The following is a 21,003-nucleotide window of genomic DNA, read 5'->3' as shown; positions in this document are numbered from 1 at the left end:
ACTACTGTAGCGTCTGCACCTTATCTATGCTTGGGGCACACACCATTGACTTCAAATGTCCCCGTAGCCATATCCTCAACGTATTCAGGTTCGGTGAAGTGGAGGACGTACTACCGGATTTCCGTGACAGAAGTGCCGCCATTAAGGTTTGCTCTAAGATACCGCCACACGATCCGTAGAACATGGTTTGTTTGTTGCCCTGCTGTTCGTCAACTACATTCATTGTCTTTCTCTAAGGGTAACGGTCTCTAATAGCGATGGGAATTCATTGCACAGAAATAGGTGATACACAGCACCTGTTAATCTAGTGAAGTGTATTGGGCTATAAGTCTGTCTACAGAGGCGATCTGCGGAGAAAATGCTATTATACGGAAATTGTAAGCTTTTCATTTGTGTTTTGTTTATTGCTTTTGCTGTACTTCCAGCAGTAACTTTTGTAGTGTCTTCTGAACTTCCCACATGGCAACGACAAGAGTCCGTGAACTCTTAGTGACTCGTAGTGTGTGAAACAAATCACATGACATACTGCTCCAGAGACTTTCTCTATCTTTACTGGAGGACCTGGATAACTTCCATCCAATCCTGTATACCATCAAGCTACATGTGGGTCTGCAGCCTCTTTTTGACCTGTAACACGAAGTAAAAATAGTCACTTCTTCTATACAACTAATCAATGCCCTGCAGTACTCTGACTGCTTTCGAAATACCCCAAAATACGATCACTGGACTGGAGAACAAGCACTGCAGTCAGTCACTAAGCAGTCATCAACAACTTTCTACAATCTCTTCCGTAACGTGCATTCGATCACAGTCTAAAGTGAAAGAGACGAACGGAATACAAAAGAACTCCACATCTGAAATTTCCATTGGACCAAACGGAATTAATTGTCTCCTGATGACCTCGTCAAATACACTTTGTTCGTTAGGCAACATCTCTGGCTAGTTAATTTCTCCACACCCATCTAGGCAGATGCTTCCTAAGCAGTCCACGTACGCTCCCTAAACGGCATCACGCGGCTTATCAAACAACTGATGAAGCCAGTTCACACATCCGCACACGGGAACACACTTCCGAGCACTTTCTAAACTTTCCGTACAGAGAAAAACAACTTTTTGGACTAATGACGGCTGAGTTTCGAAATACACCGCCTCACCAGCTTGTCACGAAGGGGCTCAAAACTCGCCTTCTGTACCCCATGATTTCTGCCAGTGCATTTTCTCGATTTCGGTAGTAGCCAGCTCCAAATCGCACCGTGAAGTTATTTTAACATGCGACGTTCTGGTCAATCAACAAGCAGTTGTGGTGCAGAAAATAGGCACTCAGAGAGTCCATTTACTGTTGGTGCTCAAAGTAATGTTGTGAAGTTCTGCAGTCTGGCGACATGATCAGAAGTTGTTTCCCACAGGGTATTAGGAAGCAGGAGAAACCCAATAGAAAACACTCACTTTGAAAGTCGCTGGTACGGACCAGGCTACCAACTATACACCGGATGAAATGATCACTGGAAACTTGTCTCCCAGCTGGAGACAGTCCCCATACTCCAGAAGCCAGAAAACGCCCTAGCGTTTACCACAGTGACAAACAGAAGCGCCGTCTTGCATTCACAGCGCCAAATTTTGACCTGGTGGCCAAACTTGGAACTAGTCTTTTTCCAGCATAAATCTCTTCCACGTTAACGCAGTACAATATCTACCAAGTTCCGTTGGCGTACGATGATTACAGTCCACACTGGACCTCTGTCAGTAGCATTGTTTTAATTAACCTTTGACCGCTGGAGGCGCACGATCCGCTTGGCACGCTGAGGCGCTGCGGCCTGCACTGTCATCCGCATTCCTGCGCTAGTGTGGCTGACCCTCGAGCTGCCGCCTGGGGCTGAGCGCCCCTCGCTGCCCCACCCGCCCTGTGCTGAATATTTCTGCAGTGGCTGCGACTCCACGCGAAATATTGTGTCCTCTCACGGCTGATACACAATACTCGTAAATGCTCTCACTACGTAGTTCCCTGCAGGTGAATTACTACAGAATCAAACTGTCTGGTAAAACTATTTTCCGTCACCAAAAATATCTTGCTTGTAGTTTTCTTGCATTATTTTTGTAGATTATGCCGAAAGCGAGGTGATTCGTTAGCTTTACATCAATGGTTTATTGTTCTTTCTTGGACACCCGTTTATAATGTCGGCATTTATCTATGCGTTCCTCACCGTACTAACTCAAGAACGAATAAAATAAGCCATAGATTATAATTACTGTACGTTATTTTTGTTGTTCAGAACATCTATTACGTCGTTTATAGGAGAAAGCGACATACAGATCCCCTTTCATATCGCACTACAACATCGGAATTTACGGTGAGCAACGGTAAGAACAATTTTACTTCACGTCGTTAAATTCGTATTCTGGTGCGATAAGAAATTTCACACGGCCTACTGTTTGTATCGCTGAATTGCCCGAATATTTGTTGCACTTTGTAATTACCCGATTATGCGTAATTTTGTTTCTTTGACGAAATTTTACAATACTTGTGATTCAACAGATTTTCCAACATTTGAAAGCTGTGAAATCTCTGTCCTTTTGTTAGCACATTAAATTCACTTATAGAGAAAATTCAAAGTCATGAACTGTAAATTTAGGCCTTACTTTTACACTTTGTGAGTATGTTTCCCATCCTTCTTTTTGATCCGGACTTTGGACCGGTACTGGCGAAGTTATAAACATTTTTTATTTTGTTTTTCCCTTTTTATAATTTTTTTTTCGCTTTCGAAGCTTTTTTTCTAATAGCATTATTGTAATCGTTCTATGCTGCAATTAGTAATTGTGTTTTGTGTGGTATTTTTCAAAACAGGGTACGGCACACAATGGTACCTTGCAAGTTTTACATTCGTACCTGCTTTCTCGACGCACTTTTTGTTTCCAGCAAACAATGCATTACGCGTTAGCGCACTTTTCTTGGATTGCTCACTTGTTAAAATGTCTGGAAAACGCCTTCCCACAAATCTTAGAGGATTATCATCAGAACACCTTCCTCTACCAGCTTTTCTGCGCTCTAACGCATACGTTTCTGTAAGTTCCCTTACCAGTGACATGTGAAACTCTGCTATCGTCATTTTGCGGCCTGTTAGTGATATGTGTAGGACATGAGCATTTAAAACACACAGATCTAGAACGTGAAAAAAGAACTTTTTATACCACTTCATTGTTTTCCGTATACATCCGACAGAGCTAAGCAGCATATCAGAACGGTCAACTGCTCCCATATTCAAGTTATAATCTACAATGCTTTGTGGTTTCTTAATTTTTCTCCAGTATCCCTGTCAGTCTTTCCTGTTGCAACCATTTCTGTGGTGCTACATGTGGTCAACATCCACTTTATAGCAAGCATTGTATCAGTACACATAAATTGAAGAATCTCCATAATATCTTCCTCAGTGCAACCACGACGTCTCGCCATTTTCCTTGTAAAATATAGGACGCGAAGAACACTGATGTAAATTTCGATGGACAGTGAACTGTAGTACGAAGCCTAGGCTCACAACAGACAAGCTAGCGGTCAGAATTGCGAAAGGCTACTGAGACATGGGACGGGAAGTCCGCTGTCCGAGCTATCTCGTCATCAGCACTCAGGTAGCGGCGCGCCTATACTCGTCATCAGCGCTCAGGGGCCGGCAAGCTGGTGTGACTTAACTCGTCAACAGCGCTCAGGGGAAAACCGGCGGCCGCGACTATACCCGTCATTAGCACCCAGGGAGCGAGTAAACTCGTCAACAGCAGTCAAAGAGTTAAGACCACCTGGTAGTTGTCGAATTCTGAAGAGGAAAGGTGTGATCTCTTTCTCCTCCGCACAGAGTGCAAGTATGTGAAATTGTCAACAAAAGTTTGATTGCCTTCTCAGAGTGACGAGAGAACAAGTATTCGTGGCTTTTGTATGAAGGAAAGTTAACAGAAACGTCGCGGCCTTTGACATACCAGCGGATGCCCGACAAGAGACCGGCTAGTGTACCTGCGGTACCTCCCCGCCGACAAAGTGAATTTCTGTTACATTTCGATGCTGCGCTCCTCCCCACCCCCCCGGCTCTGTGGAAGCGGCGTCTCGGGCAGAAAGTGAAGCCGTGTTTCCAGCAAGTCGCCGGGGACGGCGCTGGCGCCGGGAGTGGATAAGACGGCCGAACAATCCCGCCCCCCGCGTCCGCTGCGATCCTCCAGCGAGGAGCTCCCCCCCAGGGGGGCGGCTCAGCGCGGCTCAGCGAGTAATTCGACGCAGCAGGCGGGCGCCTACCCGCCTCCGCTGCCTGCGCCTCGCGAGCCAAGTTGTCTCGCACTCGCTCCTCGCTGTGTTGGCAGCGCTCCCAGCGGCCGCGCAACTCGTGAGCTCTGCAGGCCCCGCAGATCCGCGGGCTCTGCTCCGGGCATCAGAGTAGCATGGAGGGAGGAAGGGGGGTCTCCAGAACGTTCCTCCCATTTCTGATGGAGCACTTAACAATTGTATCAACAGACAGAGAAGTTATAAATTCCACGACACGTTTAAAAAAATGGTCAAGAACAAGGCGACAAATGGTGCAGTGATCGGCAGAACATTATGACCATTGATCTACTATCGACATAAATCCGTCCAGGCGACAGTAGTGTTACCTGGCTAGGAATTACTGCTCATCAGACACACGCACAGTGCTTGTAGTATCTGTGAGTTCTTGGAACATTGTGGTAAGGTTCTGTGGGAGCAAACTGCTGAGGTCATCGGTCCCTAGGCTTACACACTAATTAAACTAACTTACGCTAAGGACAACACACACACCCATGCCCGAGGAAGGACTCGAACCTCCGACGGGGAGAGCCGCGCGAACCGTGACAAGAGCCCTTAAGCCGTCGGCACACGGACCGTGCTGTCGAACGTCAACGTTGAGCGTGCTAACAAAGGAATCTCCCCATCGCACCGCCCTCAGATTTAGTTATAAATTGGCACAGTGGATAGGCCTTGAAAAACTGAACCCAGATCAATCGAGAAAACAGGAAGAAGTTGTGTGAAACTATGAAAAAATAAGCAAAATATACAAACTGAGTAGTCCATCTGGAACATATGCCAGCGCCGTGGTCCCGTGGATAGCGCGAGCAGCTGTGGAGCGAGAGGTCCATGGTTCAAGCCTTCCCTCGAGTGAAAAGTTTAGTTTTTTATTTTCAGTTTATGTGACAAACTCTTATGTTTTCTTCACTTTTTTGGGCGTATTTATGACACCCACAAGAAAACCTAAATCGGTCTAGGTAGAAGAATCTTTTTACCCATTCGACAAGTGTACAAGTTAGGTGGGTCGACAACATATTCGTGTCATGTGACGCACATGCCGTTTCCAGTGTCGTCTAGAATATATCAGACGTGTTTTCCTGTGGAGGACTAGGTTGACCTATGACCTTGCGATCAAATTTTTTCGGTTCCCATTGGAGAGGCACGTCCTTTCTTCTACTAATCGCACGGTTTTGCGGTGCGGTCTCAAAACACAAGCACTAAACGTATTACAGTGGACAGAGACGTCAATGAACGAACGGACAGATCATAACGTTGCTAAAATAAAGAAAATAAACCTTTCACCCGAGAGAAGACTTGCACCAAGGATCTCCCTTTCCGCAGATGCTCACGCTAACCACGGGACCACGGTGCTCCTGAGGTCACATTGTCCTTGATGTTGCTTATCTTAGGCATTGACTACTCAGTTTGTATATTTTGCTTATTTTTTCGTAGTTCCACACAACTTCTTCCTGTTTTCTCGATTGATCTGTGTTCAGTTTTTCAAGGCCTATTCACTGTGCCAACTTATAACTAAATCTGAGTGGGATGCGTTAGCTCTATTAAAACGCACATTTCCTCCGTTGTCCACGAAAAGGAAAGTACCTTGCCCAATCAATAAGGACACAGGCTTATAAAAGTTCCATTACAAACAGTGCGATACAAATTTGCAATACTTCTTCACATAAGATAAACATTATTTCATCATTCCCACATTTTAGTTAAACTCTAAGGTCAGTCTTACTTGATCAATGTTCCTACCCAGTAGCAGAACCCTTGCAACACGTTAATTACGAAGCGTAAAAGAAAAAGGAGCAAAATAGCTTTACACAAGTAGCGCAAGGTGTCCTGTAGATCAAGCCAATCGAACACCGAAAGAAAGGTGAACTTATATATACATAACATCAACAATTATAGTATATACTTATATTAAACTAATAATAAAGTAACAGAACCTAATAAAAACGCAAATGTTAGGAAGAAAATTACGTACTGGCGAGTCGCGAACCACCGCCCAAACGTAAAAATGTCACATATCAGTGTGACGGTATTCACCACGCTAAACCCACATTTTGTGGTAGATTCCAATTTCTAGGATCTTACCAATCTTAGCACTTACTGAAAGCTTTAATCGTAACTATGTTACTAAGTGAAATTTAATTATAACAAATTGTACCAAGAACAATGCGTTTTGAGTGCATCCTCAGTGAATTGCTGCCTTCAAATAGCATACTCTCATAATATGCAAGTTACAATAATTCTTTTATCACGAATATGATGTTTCTCATTATTTTATTTCAACGGATCACACAGTTAACAACGTGTTTTCCAGCGCTTCTCAATTTGCCGGTGCTCAGAAACGGCATATACAGGATATTACAAAAAGGTACGGCCAGACTTTCAGGAAACACTCCTCACACACAAATAAAGAAAAGGTGTTATGTGGAGATGTGTCCGGAAACGCTTAATTTCCATGTTAGAGCTCATTTTAGTTTCGTCAGTATGTACTGTACTTCCTCGACTCACCGCCAGTTGGCCCAATTGAAGGAAGGTAATGTTGACTTCGGTGCTTGTGTTGACATGCGACTCATTGCTCTACAGTACTAGCATCAAGCACATCAGTACGTAGCATCAACAGGTTAGTGTACATCACGAACATGGTTTTGCAGTCACTATAATGTTTACAAATGCGGAGTTGGCAGATGCCCATTTGATGTATGGATTAGCACGGGGCAATAGCCGTGGCGCGGTACGTTTGTATCGAGACAGATTTCCAGAACGAAGGTGTCCCGACAGGAAAACGTTCGAAGCAACTGATCGGCGTCTTAGTGAGCACGGAACATTCCAGCCTATGACTCGCGACTGGGGAAGACCTAGAACGACGAGGACACCTCCAATGGACGAGGCAATTCTTCGTGCAGTTGACGATAACCCTAATGTCAGCGTCAAAGAAGTTGCTGCTGTACAAGGTAACGTTGACCACGTCACTGTATGGAGAGTGCAACGGGAGAACCAGTTGTTTCCGTGCCCTGTACAGCGTGTGCAGGCACTATCAGCAGCTGAATGGCCTCCACGGGTACACTTCTGCGAATGGTTCATCCAATAATGTGTCAATCCTCATTTCAGTGCAAATGTTTTCTTTTTGGATGAGGCTTCATTCCAACGTGATCAAATTGTAAATTTTCACGATCAACATGTGTGGGCTGACGAGAATCCGCACGCAATTGTGCAATCACGTCATCAACACAGATTTTCTGTGAACGTTTGGGCAGGCATTGTTGGTGATGTCTTGATTGGGCCCCACGTTCTTCCACCTACGCTCAATGGAGCACGTTATCATGATTTCATACGGGACACTCTACCTGTGGTGCTAGAACATGTGCCTTTACAAGTACGACACAACATGTGGTTCATGCACGATGGAGCTCCTGCACATTTCAGTCGAAGTGTTCGTACGCTTCTCAACAACAGATTCGGTGACCGATGGATCGGTAGAGGCGGACCAATTCCATGGCCTCCTCGCTCCCCTGACCTCAACCCTCTTGACTTTCGTTTATGGGGGCATTTGGAAGCTCTTGTCTACGCAACCCCGGTACCAAATGTAGAGACTCTTCGTGCTCGTATTGTGGACGGCTGTGATACAATACGCTATTCTCCAGGGCTGCATCAGCGCATCTGGGATTCCATGCGACGGAGGGTGGATGCATGTATCCTCGCTAACGGAGGACGATTTGAACATTTCCTGTAACAAAGTGTTTGAAGTCACGCTAGTACGTTCTGTTGCTGTGTGTTTGCATTCCATGATTAATGTGATTTGATGAGAAGTAAAAAATGAGCTCTAACATGGAAAGTAAGCGTTTCCGGACGCATGTCCACATAACATATTTTCTTTCCTTAGTGTGTGAGAAATGTTTCCTGAAAGTTTGGCCGTACCTTTTTGTAACACCTTGTATACCCCCACCGGCGAAACATCGCACTTGACAATTCGCTTTTTGTCTAGTTAGGTTGGCTATACTGTAACAGCGATGTTGCAACAGCAGCCTCTATACACACAGCAGACGATGGTTTTCCGTCCCGTCTCGTAAATGCAAGCGATTGAGCAATTACAGTGTATATAAAAACTCGTTTTTAGTTGTACTACAATGACAGGAAGTAAACAACCGTATTATAATGCACGTAAAAGCATAACAAAGCGCACCCTTTCGATAACGGAGCAAAGAAATACAAAAAACAAGCATCTGACGACTGGTACTTTAAAAGCAATAATGTACGTAGTTTACAAAATAAATAATAACCGAGATTGCAATAAATAACCAATATTAGTAATTTTTCACTCACCAATTTACAGCGATAATGGCGCAATTCCATCCAGCTCGCCATCGTCACTGTTGTCCGACTCATCGCCAAAACCGTCTTCATCGTCGTCATCAGCAAGACAAATCATTAATTGTTCATGGCCACTGATAATGCCTTCTATTGTCTGTGCTGCTCGTATAAGCTTCTCGACGTGCACTACTTTTTTTCTCCATGAGGCTGCATCCACAGTCACAAGAGCTTCACGCAACAGCTTTTCCACCTCTGTTATTGTAAAGGACTTGTTGTTCCTTACATGCATTTTTACATCACTCCATATTAACTCAATAGGGTTGAAATGGCAGTGACATGGTGGCAGCCTTATTACAGTATGACCCCGCTCCTTGGCAATTTCGTCTACTACATATGTAGGTGTCGTAGGCTTATTTTCTTTAACAAGAGAATATAACCTTTGTGATACTCATATCTGCTGCAGTATTTCGAGCCTGTAACCACTCCACCACAACTTCTTTCCGATCATTTGTGGTTGGGGCTTTGTTCTGTATCACCGAATGATATGGAGCATTGTCCATTACAATTGTTGTTGGGACAGGAAATTGTTTTAAAAGGTTCCTGAACCACTCAACAAATCTTGTGTGACCCATATCTTCATGGTAATCACCAGTCTTTTTTGATCTAAAAACTAAAAGTGCGTCAGGGACAAAACCACTGGAGGAGCCTGCATGGACCACAATTAATCTAGCTCCTCTTCCCCTCGGCTGATGGCCGCTACTGCTGGGTGTGTTATCCGTCCAACTTTTGCTGACAGCTTCCCCGGCATTAACCAACGTTTCGTCTAGCCAAATTATGGAATGAATGTCTCTGCCCACAATTTTGTGCAAGAAAATGCTACGAGCGGTAACAATATGTGCCCTCTCTAACAGTACTTTGCGTCCGTCTAGCGTTTTGTAACGGAAGCCCATATTTTTAGCACAATTTTTAGTGATGTTTTACCACCCCTGAAGAGTTCACTTTCTTTTAAAGAGATTAATAACTTAGCTACAGTCGGATACTCTTTTCTGCTGTAGTAAGCATAAACATGCCTACGAATTGCATCAGTCTCGAAAGAATCTGAATCTGTGATAGGACTAGGCCGCTTTTCCTTCTTTCCCGGGGTTGATAAAAATGTATTATTTGATCCAGACAGCTTGGAATCATTACAGCTCACGTCAGTATCTTCCAAGTTTTGTAGTAATACTCCCTTACTTACTACGGTTCTTGCACTAATACCAAGAGTTTTCGACGTACGTTCCACCACTTTGTCGGCAGGAATTGATGGCTGTCCATGAATGCTTACGTAGTTTTTCTTCTGTTCGTAAAACTCACGAGTTCTGCGTAGTAACTCCAGTGCCTGGCTGTTTAGCGGCACCACTCGACGCAAAGGATTGTCACTAGATGAACGAACACTTTTCGGTGGCATTTTCCAAGTATATACACTCACAACGTAACAAAAGTCACAACGATATAGCACACAGTACAACGAAAACACGCGGTAAACAACATACAATTCACGTTGTATACACATTCACTAAACAAAGCCGGCAACGCGGGAACTTTGACGTCACAGCACGTGAGTAACAGCAGTGCTCACTGCGCTGTGATTGGCTGGCGCCCCACGCTGAACGCCTGGCGCCTATCGCTTGTTACTCTGTTACGCTGCCAACTTCATACGCAAACGTCAAGTGAATGTTTCAGCGGCCCGGGCATATACGTGTAGGCTTGAAATGAATGCCAATATGGCGCCTCACAACTTTGTGCTGAAGGGAGATGGCGTGAATGTGACGTAGGTGGCGTTGCGCCATCTCATTGGTCAACGCTCAGACGCACGCTCAGAATATCTGACGTGCTAGATATTGCTCTGCACGTTCGGAAAGACTCCCGAACATGCTATTCCACTCTATGACGTCAGAAACTCGGCACGCTCAACGCTCAACGTTCGGATGCACGGTCCGTGTGTCGACGGCTTTAGGCAGTGCGGCTACCCCGAGTGACTATCTGTGAGGGTGCTGTGCGTGTGTTTAACAGGGAAGGAGGGCGATCTATCTGCATTTGACCGAAAGCACATTGCTATTGCCCAGAGGCTCAGCACTAGCATTTCGCAAACTGCACAACTTCGCGGGTGTTCGAGTGTCTTCTACACGCGGCGAAACCAAGGTGAAACCACGTCTAGACGTCGTGGGGCCACACCTCATTACAGGTGTCGGACGTCGTAGGCTAGGCAGACTGGTAAAACGGGATAGGCGGCGAATTGTGGCGGAACCAACACCACACCTTAATGCTGAGCAGAGTGTAAGTGTGTGTGAACGCACAGTGCACCGAACACGCCTAACGATGAGCCTCCGCAGCCGACGTCCTACGCATGTGTCAATGTTAAAACGAGCGCAATGGGCACGTGACCATCGACACTGGACGTTGGCGCAGGTGCAGGGCGTTGCGTGGTCTGACAAATCCCGATACCCTCTTCATCATGCCAATGGAAGGGCGCGAATCCGTCGTCTTCCAGGGGAACAGTTCTTTGAACCTGTATTGTGGGACGGAGACAAGCTGTCGGCGGCTCCATTATGCTATTGAGAACACACACGTGGGGCCAAGGAGTATCGTACACTGGTTTCAGACCGCGTACACGCCTTCATGACGATCGTGTTGCCCAGTGACAGTGGCAATTTTCAGCAAGACCATGCACCATGTCACAGGGCCAGGAGTGTGATGGAGTGGTTTGAGGAACGAATTACCGACTTCCAATTGATGTACTGGACCCCAACTAGCCACATTTTAACCGGATTGAACCCATCTCGGATGTGACTGAACGTGGTGTCAGAGCTCATCGCCTCATTCCCTAGGAATTATAGTTCTTGTGTGAGCATATGTGGTACCAGCTCCCTCCATCGACCTGTCAAAGCCTCATTGCTTCTGTGCCATGATGTGTCGCAGCTGCTCTCCGTGCAAAGTCGGACTTACCGGCTATTAGGTCAGTGGTCATAAGAGTCTGGATGATCAGTGTATAACATGAAGAGCTGATCAAGACTCATAACTTCTGCAAGCAGTTGTATTAAATTTTATTTTCCAATAAAAGAAGTGCACAACCAGGGTTCAGGACAACATTCCCATCTTCAGGTGCATAGAATATCTGTACGAGTCAACTGTAACATGTAATGTACCAGAGAATCACTATATTACCCCTTTTTAGTTCATTCGTATGGATATTCTATGGCATGTCCAGAGAATCCCTACTTTAACCCATTTTCAGTTGTATGGATATTCTATACACCTGAAGGTTGTTGTCCTGAAACCTGAATGTGCTCCCTTTTCATTTAAAAATAGAATTTTGTAGATCCGTAAACAATGTTATTGATTTCGTTTTATCTATACAACACTTGTGAATGTCCTGTTAAGAGAAACATGGACACCTCGGCTGTAAACAGTGGTAATGGACAAGTTGGTTGTTTTCAGAAATTGCGCATAAAAATTTCAGTGGAATCTAACAAATAAGATATTTCAAACACATACAGGGCGAATTTTGTAATTGGATAAGTCATTGTTTTCAAATATCTCTACAGGAACGACATACTTTTAAAATGGTATTTATTCTTAGTAATCCATCAGTGAGTCCGTAACATCGTTTACTTGCGACTGATTGCGTTTTATATGTGTCAGCATTGAGTTACCAGTGTTTACTTGCTGCGCGAGGTGTCCCTTAAGCCAATAATCCGGCTTTCCTCATAGTTCGAAAGATGAAGATAAAGTGGAAGTGCACGCCCTCAGGGCATGATGTGTTGGGATCACCAACTGAAAAGTTCCAGTAATGCTGGACACAAGCAGTAGCCATCAAATATTCACACTCAACTTCAGATGCACACAAGCCTTTCTTCAGTACTCGGAACGCTGAAAAATAAGCTCTCATAATGATGAAATTTCGCCAAGTTATCTCAGAGGTATGCAACTAATGGACTATTCGTTTCATAGCATTCGGTCAAAGAATTCATGGTGCAACAGTTTCCATTGGCGTCAGTTAGGTTACAGAAGTTTTGCGAAAGGACATATTTCCCCAATAAACTGAACAACCACACGATTTTTCCTTTTCACTGACAAGGAGACAGAAATGACATAAAAAACTGTAAGCCCCTTAATCAATTTTCTGTAAGCTACTAGACAGACACTAAAACATTAGACTTTGATAAAGGAAAGAAACAAGCTATTTCTAGAAGTGAAGATAGCACTGTGGACCAATTATGGGCCAAGAAAGAAATTATATAAAGGAGCAATAAATATCAGTTATCATTATTATTGCGGGACATGGGTTTTGATGAAGATTTTTACGAAGTTAAGCTGGTCACTGTGACCCAGTGGTTCTAGGCGCTTCAGTCTGGAACCGCGTCACCGCTACGGTCGCAGGTTCGAATCCTGCCTCGGGCTTGGATGTGTGTGATGTCCTTAGGTTAGTTGGGTATAAGTAGTTCTAAGTTCTTGGGGACAGATGACCTCAGATGTTAAGTCCCATAGTGCTCAGAGCGATTTGAACCATTTTACGCAGTTACAACGAAGCCTGTACTGACACACACAGGAGTAACGCTTGAATACCAGCTGCGCTAGTTTACTAACAAGTATATATGTCAGTGCCACAATTACCATTGGGGTACATTCAAGGAGGTTCCACACCAGCTCAGCTAGTCTCAACAGCCCCAGCAGTCAGCAGAACAAGTTAGCACCCTGCAGTAGACAAAAACTACTCAAAATTAATAATAACTATTAAAATAACAGGCAGCATGCTCACTGCGTCAGGAAACAGTAATTTCTACTACTGACTTAGGACTATATGGACTGTAGTAAAACAAGAAGGAGGACGATCAACCACAGAACAGGGGAACCTCACTATTGACCTGAACTGAATGGCAAAATTGTGAGTTATAGATATTAAATATATTTAACAATTATTTCTTAAATATAATAAAAGTATACGGACAAAGAGTTTACGAGAAATAACGCAACAGTACGTTGTAAAAGTAACTCTCACAAAATTCAGTCAAATGACTGTACCACCGACATCTCCTTCTCAGATTAAAAAGTCTATACATTCTATAGTCAGATATAATTGTCTTAAGGAGTGTGACTAAACTCCATGATGCTACTCCAGGCGGGTGTAAAATGAATGTGCGCAACGGAGAATAATACACGCTAAAAAGAAGATTTGGCCCTGTCTGGCTACCCCCTGAAACGGATCTTAGGATCTCTTAATTTTGTAAATTACAATCTAAACATAAATGAATGATGAAGGCAACTAATCCTACTAAATGATAAATGTTGTTCATGCTTAAATATTTATTGCAGATTAAAAAAACCTTTTTATTACAAAGTTTACATTTCCTAAGTAAAATTACTAATCAATTGCCCAACTCTGCCCCTTATTATGACTGTGCGGTCTAATATCAATAACGCGAAATGACCGACATCATCTATTTACAACACTTGAAGACACTACTTTTCAAGATGATCTACGGTGGTTTGGAACCTCAGTGGAAATAAACTAAAGTGATCACAGCTGTTTAGCTTTTATAGCCCAAATAAGCAGAAGCAATTTGCTATATCACCGTATGTACGCCGAAGTGATGGTTCTCGTACTCGTCTGCGACGATGGAAGAATTCCAGCCACAGATAAACTCTATCACGCACTAGGAAGGCAGGAGGCGGTCCTCTGACTACTATACCCTAATACTGTCCTCTCTTAACTGAACGCGAAATCCCAGCCACAAAGACGGAGTTCAGATAACGTCTCACCGAAAGCATAGGCAGAGGCGGTGCTTTCAATTACTGAATGCTGCGTTCTCGACGACGACTTCCAGCCCGGAGGCGAAATCCACAATCGTATAGGTTCACAACAGTACAGTGCCTAACTGTTCTAACTCTAAACTCTCCTGTGAGCAAAGACAGCAGGCCCGTCTGTAGCAACAAAAGTTGATATCGAGAGACTGTCACATACGGGCGCTGACTACGGAAGGCCTCGTCTCTCCAGCACTGGCTTCCCAGCAAGTCTCGGCTCCACACCATCGTAATTCCGAAAACGAATCATATTCCCGAAACCACGGAATATTCTCCCTCTCTATAGATTCTTCCGATCGCCGACCAACCATATTTTAGTCTTTTGTCGTCCAGCGCGAAAGTTTGCGAGGAAAAACCTATACTCGTACAATGGTACCCTTCTGAGTAAAAATCATTGGAAACAACCCAGCCTGCGTGGTTTCCGAGGTGCAGCTTCTTCGTTCCTCTCACCTGCGTCCAAGATTTTCAGCGTTCGGAAGTGTTATCCGGTTATCCTTCCGGGCCCTACTACAACAGCCGTCGGCCATCACCCTATTGAGCTCCAGAGATCAGGTGCCACGACGTCTCTCTAGCGATTTCCTGTGTTTAAGCAGGACCAACCTGTGCAGGCCTTCCACCCAGAGCTTGACTTCTGCCTGCCGTTTCATCTCCACTGGCGTTCCAACCTCTATTAGTGAAGCCAATTCATTACGCCGTTTTTACAATAAAACCACTCCGTCACCTTTCATACAATAAGCGTAAGCAATTATTTACATGACGTACGTGACGTTGTCAGTCTCCTTTATATATTCATATATACGATGTACAACCTGTCACATTATACCTAATTGTGTTTGTAGATCATGGAAAAGTATGTGGATGAGTTCTTGTAAGGGGCGAAATTATAGCCAACTTACGAAACGTAGTTCAGATGTATATTTGACACTGCAATAGTGAAGCCGTAGTCACAGGACATAAAATTTAGAAAAAGGGGCTACATTACCAGTTTCAACAACCTACGTCGTCATTTTCAAATATAAAACCTCAGATGGAGAATTCACATTTTTCACATTTTTCCTTAAAAATGTTTCACAATTTTCTTAAAAAAGGGGGTTACGGTACTGTAACCCTTTTTTTTAAAGAAAAATTTTATGTACTGTGACTATGGCTTCACTACTGTAGTGTCAAATAAACATTTAACAATACATTCACTTAAACCTCATCTGGATATGATAGAGTTTCCAATAATGTAAACAATTGTTCCCAGGTAATAAGTCCTGTAACCTCTGAAATATATGATACACCCTAAATCAAAACATTTTTGCTGAAAATCTGAAATACACCAATGTTTAACCCTCTAAGAAAAGATGGTAGACCAGTTTCACTACTGACATCATTTTCCAAAAACACTGAGAAGGTGATGTGTTGTAGAATAGTATCTCATCTGAGCAACAATAATATCCTAAGTAAACACAGTTCCGATTTCAGAAGACTTGCTCTACGGAGAGTGCCATTTAAATGTTCAAATATTTTACAAATAGCACAGAGTGGCATTTCTGCTACCTCTCTAGGACGACTGACTGTGTGAATCCTAATTCTCCTGGGTAAACTGAGATTTTATTGAAACACGTAAATGAATATAAATCACCTTAAGACAGGTAAAAGCTCAAAACCGGTCACGTATTAGATAAAATCACCTTTAGTTGTGACTGGTAGTGTTTATTGTTCAGCTGCATCCATGGAGGGATTTCACTTGGGGTTTTATGGTGTTGATGTACTGCCAAATGGTTCTAATGGCTCTGAGCACTATGGGACTTAACACCTATGGTCATCAGTCCCCTAGAACTTAGAACTACTTAAACCTAACTAACCTAAGGACATCACACAACACCCAGTCTGTACTGCCAACCAATGGATAATGTCAGGCAGTTAGTTCCATGTTACACAGATCATTTTGACGATTAATCCTAATTACGTGATGTAGAACGAGACGTTGTACATTCACATCGCAAATGAATTTGTAAACATGTCTTCGTACTGAACATTTATAAGTTCTTTTTTTAAGATGTAGATGTTAGTAATTCCTACCCACGTCCTTTTACACATCACAATAATGGAAATTCTTCGACGAATTAGAAAGAATTTTCGAGGTAAACTTTTACCATCTGTGTCAAAATTTTACTTTACTTTCTGTCGGACATTTAATATCACTAGGTAAGTAATCAAAAGTTTTTGTCGAAGAATTGTGCGCCCCTTTTTATGCTAAAGACAACCTTAACGTGGAGTAATGAATGTCATTTGTCCTTCTGATATTTTAATTGTGTACCTTATTCCTCTTTTTGAACCGTTCGTGAATTACTTACAGCAAACTTCATGAGGGAATAAATTTACTGTGAAGCAATAGTTAGGATGATCAACTCATTAAACAGATGTCTACTAGATGACCGTGGACAGCACCAAATGTTATTTTTACATCGAGTCTCTTGGCAATGAAGACTTTCCTTCTTAAAGATAGGTTAGAGTAGTGCATTATCCCACATGACATTATTGAACAACAATATGAAAAATAGGGCAAATTCCTGATTTTTTCTCCCCAGGATTTGCAATGACTATACGAGTGTAAATGTGGCTGAACTACGTTTTCTTACGAGTTTCGAAATGTGCTTCTTCCCGTACAATTCCTTATCAGCGCGAGCACCTAAGAATTTTGAAGTTTTCACCTTATTTACTATTTACTCCTGATGTGACACACTTATCATTGGTGTAGTGCACCTATATGTTCGGAACCGAATACGTTGTGGCTTTTCTAAAATTGAGAGTCAGCCCATTCGCAGAAAAGCAGCCAATGATACTGGTAAGAATATTGTTTAGCATTTCTTCTGTTTCTGTATGTATGCTTGGGTTAATTACAAAGAACAAGCAATTCTGCTTGTTGTATATTAGTTGGAAGATCGTTTACAGATATGAGAAAGAGTAATAGGCCTATGATTGAGCCTTGTGGATCCCTATGCGTGATTTCTCCCCAGCAAAAATTATGTTCCCAGCCTACATTATTTGAAATGCCAAGTACACCTTTCTGCATTCTCGTGGTTAGGTATGACATAATCCATTGTTTGGCTATACCATCATTCCCATAAAACTTCAATGTATCTAGGAGAATACTGTGATTCACACCGTCAGATTCCTTGGACAGGTCGCAGAAAATTTAATTCTTGTAAAATTTGGTGGGTGAACGTATAAATGATATTCTCAGTAGAGCAACTCTTCTGAAACCCAAATGGTTATTTGCTGAGGATATTGTTGTTTCTAACGTGAAGTATTATTCTAGAATGCGTAAGCTTTCCAAGATTTTGGAAAATGTCAAAAGTAATCGAAAGCAGAAAGTTGTGTTTAATAATTCAATCAATGTTGTTCGGAAACCTTATTCTGACTGGACACAATCTCAGGTCCACTGTTGTGTCTGATATATGTAAACGAGCTTCCATCTGATATACAACAAGTAGAATCTGTTCATTTTGCGGACGCCACTAGTATTATACTCTATTCAAGCATACGAACAGAAGTAGAATAAATGGTAAACAATATTTTTAAAAGTATCATTGACTGTTTTTTCCCGAGTGGTCTCCCCCTCAATATTAAAAAGAGACAAAATATTGTGTTTTGCACACCTAAGGCTACTGTAATGGTGGAAAGTGTAACACATGGTGAGGATATAATGACCAGGACGGAATTCTAAATTCTTATGTTTATTTGTCAATGAGAATTTAAATTATAAAAAAGGTAATTTTTGAACTCCTAAAACAACTTAGTGCAGCCACATTTGAACTTATCATCACTGCAAATCTTGGGGAAAAACGCATCAGAAAGGTAACTTACTTTGCATATTGTCATTCAATAACGTCACATTAAATAACGTTCTGGGGTAACATATCTTTAGAGAGACTACCTTCATTGCTCAAAAACGTGCTGTGAAGAAAATATGTGGTGCACATCGACGATCATAGTCTAGACATTTAAGGCGTTATGCATTTTGACCACCGCTTTACAGCATATTTATTCCCTCTTAAAGTTCGTTGTAAATAGTCCACAGCACTTCAAAAGGAACAACGATGTACATAATTACAGTACCAGAAGAAAACATTCATTACACCACATTAAGGTGTCAATAGCACAGGAAAGAGTGTACAATGCTGCAACCAAAATTTTTGATCACTTACCCAGTGATGTAAAATGTTTGACAGTCACCAAAGTAGAATTTGGAAATAGACTGAAAAAGTGTCTGCTTAAAAAGTCCTTCTGTTCCAAAGAAAATTTTCTATTATTGCGATGTGTAAAAGGTGGTGGGTAGGAATTACTAACTCACATCTGTGTGTCCAAGCTTGAAAGTGATCATCATGTAGGTGTGTTTACAAAATAATTTGTGATTTGGTTATAAAATGACACTTTTCGCATCATTACGATTTATGCTACAAATGATCCGTGGATAATAAACTGATTAACTAACTATGGGGAAATTTTAAATAATTAAATGCAGGAAACACATAAAGGTTTTAATAAGTCATGCATGAACCATCTTCGTTGCGTTAGTTACATTCTACTAATTGCCTCTGCTGCAGGAAGCACGAGAATCGATTTTAACAATTCTAAAACTGCCCCATTACGAGCTCTAGGCTACCTCATGAACTAAGTAATTTATAAACAAGAAAACAGAATAAAATAATAATGAGGTCATAGAAGCAGTGGGTGCGCTTTTATATTTAGGGAACTTGAAAATAATGACCGTATTGACAGGAAAAGATTAACAGAAGGGTAAAATGACTCGAGAGGTTGTTGAAGGCTTTCAAAACGTGATGTGTCTGAACCTAGCCTACGTTGCGAGCTTGGGCTGTGTTTGGTGTCTGAATATGGCTCGATTTTTCGCAGCTGTACGACAGACTTAGACTTTATTCACAAATATGCAGCATTCCCCATTGTTCATTCTTTGCATAACCGCATCCATACAGAAGTTTAGGTGAAGTGCAAAAATTTAAACCTAGACCAAATTTGTAACTGGTCTTATTCTCTAAATAAAGGAAACGGAAGTACCGTTCCCACTCAGTGAGATATGCATTCGGGGAAATACTAGAGAAACAGGAAAGCAAGTGGCCCAGGGGACAGTTACGAGAGGAAGTTATAATCGTAACTAGAAAGGATATGAATTGGAGGTAGCAGTGACATGTAGCCAGTCGAATAGATTGGAAACTGAGGAAACAAGCTCTTTCCTGGATTCTAAAAAAATCAGAATAGCTCAGGATGACGACATAGTGGAAGGCCAGATGACACTAGAAAACTTGCAGAAGCAACGTGGACCCAAGAGAGCGAGAATGCTCGGAAAGTTTTGTAAGAAGCAGTGATCCAGCAAATGGGTGTCAGATATCTCATGATAACGATAGTTGTGATGATTTATGTAAATGCAAATTAGAATTACAGTACTTCAGATATCTGAGACACAGTGGAGAGTTGCCTGAAGTGTACCACTTTTGAAATGTTATTTATTGTAGCCTAAACAGTAAGGTACAAGGTTATTTAGACAGTGCCATACTCAGCTGCAGGATTTAGTTTTTGGTATTTGATTTAAAGACTAGAAATTCTGAGAAAATGACCACTCTATGCTCTACGCATAGACATCTGCGAATGATACAAATTCGGATCTTGGTATCCTAAATTGTGCCAGTGGATCACCTTGCACTCTGGTCACTTAGTGTTGTCCAGCACCCTGCCAGCGCTGTCTAAATATGGAAATGAGCGTTTGGCGTCATTGGCCGGGAGGCCCCTTACGGGGCAGGTCCGGCCGCCTTGGTAAATGCTTATTACATTCGACGCCACAATGGGCGACCTGCGCTCCGGACGGGGATGAAATGATGATAAAGACAACACAACACCCAGTCTTTGAGCGAAGAACATCACCGACCCAGCCGGGAATCGGTCCGTAGGACGGCAATCCGTCATGCTGACCACTTTCTTTTTCCATTTTGCGTTTTGTTCGTTGTTGATCGTTGTGTTTGGTCGTTGCGGACGTCACATGACATCCGTTCAAGTTCGTTTGTTGATCCACTCAGTTTTTTTATTACAGAGGTCAACCAGCTCTCTGACCGAACACGCTGAGCTACCGTGCCGGCAACCACTCAGCTATCGGGGCGGACAGCGCTGTGTACGGCCGTCTTGTTTACTCGTTCCGTTGTTGAAGCAGCGTGCCCTGTATCAGCCGCAGTGTCACTGAATGCCAGACTCGCCTCTTCGAGACCACTCGTTCTGCCCTTTTCGAACCCATATTCCACACTGTTTTGCCGACGAGGCACTATGACACTTGGTTACACGTTTCCGCTCCGTGTGACGGTTTTGCACCACTGATCATTACGTAACACTGACCTGTCCGGTCGCAAAAAAGAGGACGCTGTTGGGCCTACATGCACGCCACCTCTCTGCCATTTAAATCACTTATCATTCTTCTCCTGTTCAATCCGTCCTCTTATCGTGGCGTGTTACAGACCATTGCTTCTGAGTGTTTCACTTTTACAAACAATATTGGACATTTAAGGGAGGTA

Source organism: Schistocerca americana, chromosome 6, assembly GCF_021461395.2.
Source record: "Schistocerca americana isolate TAMUIC-IGC-003095 chromosome 6, iqSchAmer2.1, whole genome shotgun sequence".
In the NCBI taxonomy this organism is placed as follows: Eukaryota; Metazoa; Arthropoda; class Insecta; order Orthoptera; family Acrididae; genus Schistocerca; species Schistocerca americana.
This window is presented reverse-complemented; position numbering follows the sequence as displayed.